This window comes from Leptonotus elevatus, chromosome 15 (genome assembly GCF_054856555.1).
Source record: "Leptonotus elevatus isolate MCC_2025b chromosome 15, RoL_Lele_1.0, whole genome shotgun sequence".
Classification (NCBI taxonomy): Eukaryota; Metazoa; Chordata; class Actinopteri; order Syngnathiformes; family Syngnathidae; genus Leptonotus; species Leptonotus elevatus.
The window spans coordinates 11,428,919-11,442,097 of NC_141253.1; the positions used below are offsets into that span (position 1 = coordinate 11,428,919).

At 39.1% G+C, this 13,179-nt stretch overlaps 1 long non-coding RNA gene across 1 annotated transcript; it reads right to left on the reverse strand.

Moving 5' to 3' along the window:
* Positions 1-5,532: 5,532 nt before the first annotated feature.
* On the reverse strand, positions 5,533-6,630 carry LOC147161918 (uncharacterized). The gene is made up of 3 exons (XR_015097188.1): positions 6,515-6,630; positions 6,300-6,410; positions 5,533-5,660 (listed from the first exon to the last, which is right to left on the reverse strand). It is a non-coding gene; the product is annotated as an uncharacterized LOC147161918 (long non-coding RNA).
* Between the last annotated feature and the right edge of the window lie 6,549 nt (positions 6,631-13,179).

Consider the following 13,179-nt stretch of genomic DNA (forward strand, 5'->3'; position numbering starts at 1 on the left):
TCCCACGACGCAAACGCAACAGCGCGCGTCCGTCCAAACATCTGACCGAGTGCGCAAGACCTCAGCGGACTCGCTGCATTCTTGCGCCCTGCCCGAACGCACACACGCACACACACACACACACACACACACACATTGAAGCATTTCCCTTCTCAGCTGCTTGTCAGGGTGCCACGCCCGACCCTCATGACATCATCCTGTGATGTCATCATGGGACCAGCGGCATCCAGTGCAACTTCATCATCAACAGCATCATCATCATCATCATCATCATCCTTTGGCAATGGTGAACGAGCTCGGATGGGAGGCAGCTGGATTAGAATGACGCCTTCACACATGTCAGCGTGCGCGTGCATGGCTGCATGTGACGTGTATGTTTTGGATTACGAGGACGTATTTTGGGAACCGATGATGTCGGCCATAACGTTTGTAGTTTCTGAATTTGTGTGTGTGTGCGTTAAGGAATTTGTAGTCCCACACCAAAATGTTTAAAATGACATTCAGTGATCCCTAGCACCATCTAGTAGTCAAAGAATAGAATTAGAAGCCCACAGGAGCACACACGCCACGGGGGCACCGATAGACCACATTTCGCAAGCCTACCGCCATTTTTTATTTTGCGTGTGCATACGAGCATCTCGGCAAACGACGGCGACCTGGCAGCTGTTGTGAAGCCCGGTGAGCGACGCTGAAAATCAGAGCGAGCCAGAATTAGCCGGAGCGGCTAACGAGAGCGGCCTAGCGGAAGAAGCTAGTAAAAAAAAAAAAAAAAAAATAGTAAAAGCGTGTGAGAGCAAAGCAGAAAGTGACAAGTGACGGCCCCGGGTCACGGAAGATAGTGACGACCACCTGCAGACTCCAGCTGTGGAAGGTCAAGACAACCCGGGCTAAATACGTTCGCAAAGTTGTCCTTTGGGCATCCGTAGCAGGAAGATTATATATTATATATATATATATATATATATATATATATATATATATATATATATATATATAATAAGTTTATGCAATACAACATTTTTTTCCCATACTATTGACATAAACAGTCGGGGTTTTTTTTAATGAAGGAATTGCTAGTTCATTACTAGATGGCGCTAGGGATCACTGAATGTCCCTTTAACCAAACCATGGACAGTTCATTAGCGCAATGCTAACATGAACGAAGGCTATTAGCTTCTATGGTTCGGTTATTATAAACCTTTAAACTGTTACATAATATATAACAATTGTTGTTGGGCATATATTCTCCATTTTTATTTTTAATGGAGTTTAATTGGAGGCCTCTTCTCTCTTCCGCACTGGCTTAATGTTGTTTATGTTGTGGTACTACACTCGAAAGTTGGACTTGCCTGTAAACTGTAAAAACCAATCAAAATCTGCGATACCCGTGGGGGGTTCACTATGCATTTGTGTGAGTGTGTGTGTGTGTGTGTGTGTGTGTGTGAGTTAAGGAATTTTATAGTCTCTCACCAAAATGTTTAACCAAACCATGGAACAGTCACTAGCGCAATGCTAACATGAATGCAGGCTATTAGCGTCCATATTTTGATTATTATAAACCACCAACAACAACCGCTACATAACCTACAACAATTCTTGTGGGCATATGTTCTCTAGTTTTATTTTAACGGAGCTAAATTGGAGATCTTCTCCGCTTCTTCTCTTTCTATTAAACCGCATCTCTTCCACGCTAGCTCAGTGCTGTTTATGTTGCGGTACTACACTGTAGGGGCAAAAACTCGAAAAGTTGAACTTGCCCGTATACTGTACTGTAAAAACCAATAAAAAAATCTGCGATGTCAGGGGCGCAAGCGATGAACCCCGCGGAGTATTTGTGTGCGTGCGTGCGTCCATAGCAGGCCAAAAGGAGCAATTAAGCTAATTCAATCAACATGAGTGTGGCTTTCCTTTGGCTATTCCGTGCTGTTTATATTTGTAGTGTGCTTTTTGGACCACATCGGCGTTGTGCTGCTCTCACCGTTTCCAACACAAAGTTATTACTGATTTGGCTTCAAGCGGGAACAAAGGGTGAAAAGGAGAACAAATGGTCAGAGGAAGGTGACTACGGTATATGGCGTGCGTGGGATGGGACGGGAAAGGCTTGGGACATTTATAAATGACTTTTGAGTTTTAATAGTCACATGGAATTTCGAGCGTACAGTTTAGGAAAGTTGTAACCACGCTACACTAATGAACGCCAATGCAAGCACTGTATCAAATGTGCAGCTTTTAAAAAGTGAATTATGCTCACTTTGATGCTAGTTTTGGATGCATTGTTACATTCTTGTGTGCCCCATTTGATGTCATTATTTGACGCTTTCTTGGGCTAATGACTGAACTTGGCTATGCGTATGTTAGATTTAGGCCACTCTCGCGTATAATTAGATACTGTGACTTTTCTATTATGTGCTGATTCTTTCTTTTGGTGCACGTCGTGACAATTTTTAAGATACGTCAGCCCCGTGTGGGCGTAATTAAGATGGATTTCGGATGGATTACCGCTAGACCTTCTTCCGCATCTGTGTGGTTGATAAGACTCGATCATTCCGGTAATCGTCTTTCTTAACTCATTCACTGCCATTGACGGCTATACACGTCAAAAATTCATTTGAACTATTTCTATTACATTTTTTGAGTATGAAAACCTAGGAAAAAAATATTGTTGTGATTAATCATGAGTTAACTATTGAAGTCATGCGATTAATTCCAATTAAAAAAAATTATCGCCTGACGCCCTAATTTTTGATAATCTTTTCTTTTTTGAATTTTTTTTTGAAAAAATATTATTTAAAAAAAGAAAAGATCATTAAAAATTAGGTCGTCAAGCGATTCAAAATGTTAATTGTAATTAATTGCATGACTTCAATAGTTAATTCGTGATTAATCACAAATTTTATACCTGGTCTAAATGTACAATAACTTTTTTCCTGGGTTTTCATACTCTTGTTAACAAAAGTATAAAAAAAAATTAAACTAATAAAAATAGTTCAAATCCATTTTTGACGTCTATAGCCGTCAATGGCAGTGAATAAATCTATATTAAATCTGGTCATTAATAGTATAGCAAAAATTGAGATAAGAAGGTAGAACAATTCACGCTATCCATATGTCACATTTCTTGAAAAGGCTTATGGCAGTCTAGAAAGTGTTAACAAGCTAATAAATCATCAATTTACGATATATACCCCTATTGTAGAGCTTCCCCCCCCCCCCCCACACTTTTTCATGGACGTCACTGAAAGTGCCACTCTCATCACAAGCGAGTGTTTATCAAAGCTTATCACGAGCCTTGCGGCGAGCCTTGGAAACCACCGCAAAGCGCTCGCAACACGCTCATGGCACTCATCCCGGTTCCTGGTCAGACAGACAGACAGACAGTCAAGATAGACAAGACAGATTGAATGAGCGCGTCGCGAAGCTCAAAGCCGGTGACGGCATCCCGACTCTTAATTAGCCGCTTCAGTCGACTTTACGCCACACGCTCTGGTCAAATCTTCTCCAGATGTTGCGATAAAGTAAGAATATCCTTCATGCTGTAATCCTGTAACGTGACGGGTAAACAACACTTTTAAGGGCTGGCTCAGTCAAGCGGAGCGTACACATACCGATAATCGGGACGAATTTGAGTGTTTTCCTTTCATTCAAAGTCAGCATCGGATGATTATCGGATTATCGAAAGATTACACTGAGCAATGATCCTGTGGTATTTGGTCTGTTAAGTGAATTTTCCTCCCCGATCCGTTTGGAAAAGGGTCATGGTCAACAATTGTATATATTAGGGATGTTCGATACCACCTTTTTTTCAGACCGATACCGATACTCAACTCTTGAGTAGTCACCGATACCACTACTACAAAAAATTCCCCCCAAAATTGACAGATAATTTTAAAGAAAATCTATATATTCCAATATAGTATTTTTCCTATTTAAATTTTTTTAATTAAAGGCAATTCTCTATTCCTCTAATGTCTAATTCCTAGTTCCTGATGATTATAAAAATGACGATAAAGTTAGAAGTCGGTATGTGTGTAGTGTACCCACATGAAGATGTTAAAAAATTGTGTGCATGTACTTTAAATGTGAATAATTGGTATGTTTGGTCCCATCTTAATGCTTCTAATTGGTACGAGTGTAAAATCAGTATGTGTGTACCTTGCATAAACATGTTAAAATTGGTTCTTGTATATCTCACTCTAAAGAAAAAAAAATTGGCAATGAAAACTTATGAAATAGCTAAAACTAAAATGGGAAAAAAATACATACACACAAAAACCGAAAACTTTTAGATTTGATTAAACTATCGATTAATCGATTCATTTTAATTTTGCATTAAAATGTATTACAAATGCTTTTTTCCCCACGATAACTGGTTATTGATGTTTATTTCGCATTCGTATAGTGGTTAAAAAAAAAGGGTCAAATTAAAGTTTTTAAACACAGAAGAAAATCAGTCTTCTTTCATGAAGGACTACAGAAATCAGTGAACAATTACAGTTGATATGGTGAAAAATCTGAAGATTTGGACAATTTTAAATACAAAAAAAATGTCTCCAAACAATTACTCGATTATTCAAATAGTTGCCAATTAATTAAATAATTGATTAATGGAGTAATTTTGACAGCTCGTATGTGTGTGTGCTGCGTTAAAAAATGCCATGTACCTGGATTTACGTGTTGAAAATCTGCATGCATGTACCTTTTTTTTCTTTTTCTCCTGGATAGCTCAGTATTGTTCATTTGGTAATTTTACAGATTTGACATGTCATCATCATTGCTCTCTTTTTTATTATTTAAAAAAAAAAAAAGTAATTTTTATTTTGTATTTGGGTGATAATATGCATGTGCGTGTGTGTGTGCGTGCGTGTGCGTGTGTGTGTGTGTGTGTGTGTGTGTGTGTGTGTGTGTGTGTGTGTGTGTGTGTGTGTGTGTGTGCGTGCGTGTGTGCATGTGTGCATGTGTGCGTGCGTGTGAGCGTGTATTCATTAGTTCACCTAAAACCTATTAAAAATCCCATACCGTTCACCTAAACCGAATACTTCAGAATCCAGCCAGAGTCGTGAGGTTGTCAGGAGACCCGAGGAAGGATCAAAGAAAAGAAAGGAAAGTGAAATCCATGCATGCGTGTACCTGGTGTAGAAGAATTGGAATGTGTGTACCCTGCATGCTGTCCTTGTCCCCGCGACCTCTAGCCCATTTAAATCATAGCGTCTTCTACCTTGCATGTCAAATATGCAGAACCTCGAAGGGGAAATCCTGCATTTTCAGCTGACTTGGACAGCAGGAATCCTCCGTGATGGATGTTTCGCATTAGGGCAATAAAGTGGACTGGAAGAATCCACATTGGATCAATAGCAGCGGGGGCGGGCGACGGGCCAAAGCGTGTCGTTAGCCGCGTATTCATTTTGGCAGCGGCCGGGCCCGCGTTGTGATCGCAGCGGTTTGTTTCTAGAGGCCTGTTTACCAAAACAAAGACATCGCATTAGTGGTTCCAGAGCCGCGCGCTGACGTCGGAAAAGGCCTCCGCGGAACGTACGCATGTGGCGACGCGAGGTCACGTCACTCTTGCGCCGTGCAGCGCGTTCCCAACAACCATTCCGCGGGTGCAGAAAAAAGCACAACGCCACCATCTGGACTCTGGATCCGATGTCGCCGATATCTCGCTGCAAATACAAGACATGTGTCAAAATGTTCCTCGGCCGTTGACCCTTAATCGCATTTACTGAACACACACACACACGTCGGCGGTGGGGTGGAGGCGGGGTTTGCGGCTATGACGGGCTTTTGCGTCTTGTTATCTGTTTTCTTTACAGCTCACAAGGAGTTTATTGTATCCCACCGGGATACCTTGGACTTCAAGTCAATCCTGTGGACGCTTTTCGAAAAGTGATACTTGAGCATACATGCACCAAAATTGGTGTCCACAGATCTTTAACACTTACATAATGTTTTGCGTTATGACGTATGACAGCAATAAAAATACCCGAATGTCATTCTTCTGTAGTGTCGTTGCTACCGAGTTTCAGAGGTGGCAAATCCAGGTCCAGAAAGTAAAAACCCTGCCACAGTTTGGCTATAGCTGCAGGTGCTGGCTAGCTAGCTAGCTCCCCGGGTGCTTGGATACATGCTAGGAAGCTAGCTAGCTAGCTCTGCTGAGTTTATGTACTAAGAGGCTGTTCCAGGTCAATTTTGAAGAAAATGGTTGTCATGCTAGTAAACTTCAAACGGAAAGTGTATACGCCATATATGTGTATTTGTATGGGACTGCGCTAACGTGAAAGAATGAGTTTGAATGTCCTTACCACATTTACACTATAGCTCCCTTAGTTGCACTTAATAGCCACGGAAATAAGTCGTTTTCTTTTTACTGCTGAATTTATTGCTTCTTGCCAACAATAAATCCACCGTGAAAACTGCAGCAAAACACACATACAAACATCACAATTAGCACCAAGAAAATAAAAACAGCTTAGATTTAACTTACACAAAAGTGTTGACAGACACAAAATAAACTAACCTTGTTGGCTGGATGCGACGTCCAAAAAGGGAATTAGGCTTGTTTTCTTTCTTCTATCTTCGTTTTTCTGTTTTTCTCTCAACTCAACATCGTGTGTCTCGCTGCGTCTTAATGATCCTTCTTAACTGTCCGTCCTAAGCTCTTCCTCTACTCACTTACTCACGTACACACATCCACCCCGCTACAGCGCCCTCTCTGGCGTGGGTGGCGACAAACACCCCAAAAGCAAAGGAAACAAAATGCACAAAAATGACAACGTGGCAGTTGCATTCACGTTTCTTTTTGGGGTCATGGTGCAAAGTTGGAGTCCAAATGAGGTTTGTGTGTATTTTTATGGGCCAGTGGGGTGTTTGAAAGGGTCCCGAGAGCTGTCTGTGTTTCCATCACAGTTGCGCAGGTTCATGCATCTGCCGGTCTTTAAAGGTTCACGGGGGAATCTTGAAAGAATCAAAGACTAAAACAACAAAAAAGAAAGATCATACTTATGACTCATATGGAGGTCAGAAGGTGCGTTCAGTTTGATAGGCGCAAGAACGGCACCTGCGAAAACAAGTGACTGCATTGTAGCAAATAATATACACGTTCCCTTTTCTCTGAAAGACTAACGATTAATTGTCCGTTGATTAATGTCAGACGGGATTAACACATTTTGAAAAGATCTTTTGGTTATAATTAATACAAAGTAATGCTGATTGGGTCATTTCAGACAAAAAACTATATTTATTGCTTTAATTGGTTGATTTTCACCATTATGAATGCTTGTTCAATAACTTTAATGTGTTTTTTTTTAATCACAATTAAACTTTGCCACTTAAGTAATTAAAGCAAAGTAATGACGATTGCTTCCTGTCTTCACCAGTCTCTGCTTGTCGTCAAAACAGTCAAAAGGCTTTACAAATCATCAATATACTTAAAACATCACATTCATGATCGAAGGTTGTCACATTTGCTTTATTATCTCATTCACTCCCAGCCATTTTCGCTGAAGCAATCCCCTTCACTCCTGGCTGTTTTACTGGATTTTGACTGATTTTGCAAGGCCCACAGAATATTGTGTTCTATTGCTATATATATATTTAAAAAAAAGGAACATACCAAAAGAAAGATTAGAGTCTCTTTTTTTCATCAGGAAAAATAAGTATATTTCTATCTGTTTCTGTTTTGCAGCAATTAGCATTAGAATATAGCTAAGTTTAGAGCTGTGAGTAAATTAACTTTTTTTCAACATGGCCCTGGTTGATCACTCTGCTGCCACCTACTGCCCGTTTTAGTAATAATTGCCATTGCTTCAACCGTTTTATGCAGTTGAGAGGCTGTATCAAAGCCGTCTGTATGCTCTAGCATAAAAAAACAAAAACATATGAAAAACATATAAATACGTCTTTGGGAGCATGCTAATATATGAAATGGAACATATTTATAATTCTTTGTGAGCAAATGAGTTAATACAAAGTAACTCTTACTGATTCAGGGATTCACCATTTTGAATCGTGATTTTTGACCAAAGTTAAAATGCTATTTGTAAGCTTATCGGTTTAAAACATTACATTGATTATCCAAGTTTGTCATGGTTTATAAAAACAAAGTCACCGTTTTTTCCTTTTCCCTTTTCTTTGTTTACTATTACATCACAATACGATCCGGGGTACATTATGCTGATGTGTGAGCACGCGCCGAGACGACCCTGGAACAAGAACATGCCGGGTTATCGCGAGAACATCTGCGCATGGATGAATAATGTCGTTATCTCATGCGATCGCAGAGATTCCAGCCGCCGGCCACCCGAGCCGCCGAGCCTCGGACGGTCGAGGTGAGAGTTCACGCTGACACTTATCATGTGCTGATTAAGACGTACGATGACCCTCGACCCCGCCTCGCAAATGGAAAGCACGTGTGGGCAAACAGCAACATTAAAAAATGTGTTTGTACAAAATCTTTTTGCTCTGTTACAGGAAACGAACTCTTTTGTCTTCTGTTTTCTCTCCTGATGCTTTTATTGCTTATGTCTGTTACACTCGCTTTTCTTGGCGTCAATGAGTAGTTTTACTTGTTATATAATTGAATAGAAAATGCTGAGGATAATAAGGCTTACTTTTGATTGGCACTCTCCAGAAGTAGTTAATGATGTCACCTTTTGGTGGGTTTTGACATGGCTAAAAAGTCGGCCATTTTTCCTGGCGGTAGGTGCTAGCATAAATGCTACAACTACTGTTCGTTTTTGTTCGAATTTTAATATTTTTGACCAAAAGGCCTTCCTTTGAACCTCAGGAACTATTTCATCACTCTTCACAAAACAGGTATTTTTTTGGGGAACGGGAAGTCAACATGGATTCCAAATCATTGAGAAGATTGGTGCATATTTCAGTAACCTTTTGACCTTTTGTTTACATTGACATTGAAATTGACCTTGTGAGTCATGTGACTTCAACATTTTTTATTAAATGTTATCTCACATATTCTCAGTGGTATTTTATTTATTTATTTGTTTGTTTGTTTTTGTTTGGCAGTACCCATACCCTCAGATATTCACTGAATATCCAGTAAATAGTCATTTGAATATTCTTTGAAATCAATGAAAGCAAAATGTTACTAGAACAAACCCCAATCTTCTAAAAACTTTACAAGTTTGCATCCGTGATGAATTACCTTTCCAACGATATGTATTTTGTGACGCTTGACCCAGTAGTTCCTGAGATATAAGGGTTCAAAGGAAAGCGGCCTCGCCCCTTTTTGGCGAAAATATTTTTTTTTAAAACAGCTCTGATTGGCCTAAAATGTGAGATTTACTAGTACTAGTACTTTCATTGAAATCAAAATCTGCTTGGTAAAAAAAATCAGATTTTTTTTTGTGTGTGTCTGTGATTTGGCATGGAATGATCCCAAAACAGTTTCAAAAAGTGATGCTTGAAATGGAAGAGGAAGTCGGACATTTTGTTTGTTTGCATTCCACAAGACATGCTGGCTCCACAATGTTTTTTACATTTTTAAACTACAGTTCCACTCCATGTCAAGATATTGTTATATTCTTTTCCATCTGCAATTGAGTAAAAAAAATAAAAATACCAGGAATACCATACTCTGTCTGGGCTCATTGTGGGTGGAAAGAGTGAATATTTTCTTCAGGAAGGGATGGCTGTCATTTTGGAGGAAGGGTCCGTAAGGGTCCGCCGCCTCCCACGTTTTATCTTTAGTTAGCGTTGAAGCATTGCTGAAGTTCTCCAACACGTTGAAGGCACGGGGGTGTTTCTCCCCACCGCATAGCTGAGGGAAGGAAGCAGCGCTGAAGCAACATGGTGGAAAGTCAGGGTGTTGTGGTTATGGAGTGGGGGGGGGCTTAAACTCTGGTGACCCCCGGGTTTAATTCCCTGCGCATACCAAGTCGTAATCCACAATCCAGCTTCTTTTTTTTTCTGAAACCCTCACTGGTGAATCTTTATTTTCGATCACAACATAGGTATATATTTTGTTGTTGTTGTTGTACAAATATTATGCTAACATGAGTGAACTAAAACTTCTGTAATCAACCCATTTTCACACATATCGATAATGAGTGGTTGCAGGTCATCATTGCTGCCTAAACCAGTCGTGCAAACCAGTTCAACCGGACTCATCAAAGACCTTCCGCCAGCCTGAGCTCATGACTCGGCCACGTGACCACATCAGCGCCAACTGCAGAGCTGCGATCACGAGATAAGCGCGTTCGGCTTGATTGATGTCAGTCAGCCGGCGTCCGAGGCAAATGTTGATGCAAGGACGATTCATTAAAGACGCGGCTGTTGTCCTATAAGGGTTGCGACGCTGATTCATGCCGGTGCTGAAATTCCTCCGCCGCGATAATTTCAGCGCAATCTGCTCCATCTGAAGCGCTGCTGGAATATACTGTAGTGACACATTTGACAATAATTATGTCCCCCTGGAGGCAATTTAACGAAAGCCTATGAATCCTCGTTAACTCCGACTGGCTGCCTTCTTTTGATGCTAATGCGCTGCAGCCGAGTTCTCCTTTTAGAACTTCGTTATGTTATAACACAGCGTGTTCTGTTCGTTTAATTCCAAAAAACGTTGTTTTCCTTCGGAAACAATGTTAAGTCAATTCGTTCCTTCTGTCGGCATCATAAAACAGGACGCGTTTTACGTCACATTTCATCGCTCGCTGTCATACGAATGCAAAAACAAGCTGACCACTTTATACACTCGTAAAACTGCTGAGTCATTCGACCGACCTGTTCCTTGGGTCAAATTGACCCAAAGCTGGGTAAAACAAACAAACAAATCGGGTCCAAAATTGGACCCACACACTTTTGGGTCAAATTGACCCGATTTTCAGTCCAATCCAATCCAATCTAAAAATTTGATCGAAATGCTACTTGAACCTTTTTGACCCAAATTGGGTTATTTTTGATCCAACAGATTTATGGGCGTAATAAAACAATTTTTTTTTTAAATAATTAACTTTTGACAACAACAAAAAAACAAAAGAAAGAATTAATGGTAATGGTAAAACAATTTTACCAATAAAAAGTAATGTGAAGTGAATTAATTTCATTTGTTGAAATCGCCTTTATTGTCTTAACTGGCCAGGTAATGTTTAGGTAACATTTTCATTAGCTCTCATACAAGTATAAGGGAAAATTAATAAAGCTGATCATGATATAATACAACTAAAATTAACAAATTTTCTCCCAAAAACATATAAATACGTTCTATTTTACGTGCTCCCAAAGACGTATTTATACAGGTTTAAAAAATAAAAATAAAAATTTCATGCTAGAGCATACAAAAACAAGCTGACCACTTTATACACTCGTAAAACTGCTGAGTCATTCGACCGACCTGTTCCTTGGGTCAAATTGACCCAAAGCTGGGTAAAACAAACAAACAAATCGGGTCCAAAATTGGACCCACACACTTTTGGGTCAAATTGACCCGATTTTCAGTCCAATCCAATCCAATCTAAAAATTTGATCGAAATGCTACTTGAACCTTTTTGACCCAAATTGGGTTATTTTTGATCCAACAGATTTATGGGCGTAATAAAACAATTTTTTTTTTAAATAATTAACTTTTGACAACAACAAAAAAACAAAAGAAAGAATTAATGGTAATGGTAAAACAATTTTACCAATAAAAAGTAATGTGAAGTGAATTAATTTCATTTGTTGAAATCGCCTTTATTGTCTTAACTGGCCAGGTAATGTTTAGGTAACATTTTTATTAGCTCTCATACAAGTATAAGGGAAAATTAATAAAGCTGATCATGATATAATACAACTAAAATTAACAAATTTTCTCCCAAAAACATATAAATACGTTCTATTTTACGTGCTCCCAAAGACGTATTTATGCAGGTTTAAAAAATAAAAATAAAAATTTCATGCTAGAGCATACAAAAACAAGCTGACCACTTTATACACTCGTAAAACTGCTGAGTCATTCGACCGACCTGTTCCTTGGGTCAAATTGACCCAAAGCTGGGTAAAACAAACAAACAAATCGGGTCCAAAATTGGACCCACACACTTTTGGGTCAAATTGACCCGATTTTCAGTCCAATCCAATCCAATCTAAAAATTTGATCGAAATGCTACTTGAACCTTTTTGACCCAAATTGGGTTATTTTTGATCCAACAGATTTATGGGCGTAATAAAACAATTTTTTTTTTAAATAATTAACTTTTGACAACAACAAAAAAACAAAAGAAAGAATTAATGGTAATGGTAAAACAATTTTACCAATAAAAAGTAATGTGAAGTGAATTAATTTCATTTGTTGAAATCGCCTTTATTGTCTTAACTGGCCAGGTAATGTTTAGGTAACATTTTTATTAGCTCTCATACAAGTATAAGGGAAAATTAATAAAGCTGATCATGATATAATACAACTAAAATTAACAAATTTTCTCCCAAAAACATATAAATACGTTCTATTTTACGTGCTCCCAAAGACGTATTTATACAGGTTTAAAAAATAAAAATAAAAATTTCATGCTAGAGCATACAAAAGGCATCCTTTCAACTGCACAAAACGGTTGAAGCAATGGTAGTTATTACTAAAACGGCCAGCAGGTGGCAGCAGAGTAAAAGAGAGCAACCAGGGCAATGTTGAAAACAAGCTGATTTACCCACAATTCTAAACAGATTTAATGCTAATTGTTGCAAAACGGAAACAGATAGAAATATACTTTGTTTTCCTTGATGAAAGAAGAGACTCTAATCTTTCTTTTGGTAGGTTCCATGTTTTTATAGCAATAGAACACAATATTCTGTGGGTTTTGCAAAATCAGTCAAAAGCCAGTAAAACAGCCAGGAGCGAAGAGGGTTGCTTCAGCCAAAATGGCTGGGAGTGAATGAGATAAGTGAAGTTACTCACCCTTTGAAAAAAATGCAGAATATTTTTTTTAGACGGTTAGGAATGGTTAAAAGTAAATTCCTTCATTCTGTCGCCCTCATAAAACCTTTATTAATTGTTCAATTCATATTTTAAGTAGGGATGGATAAGTACCGATACCAAACAGGCTGGACTGGCACAAAAAAATTGGCCCTGGCATTTTGACTTATGCCCACCGGCCCGGCCCGACTCCTGACCATACCTGTCTAACACATTGTTTTGCCACTAATATTTTGACTGATGTTGGTTCAGTTTGCTGTCTAAATTCAAAATGGATT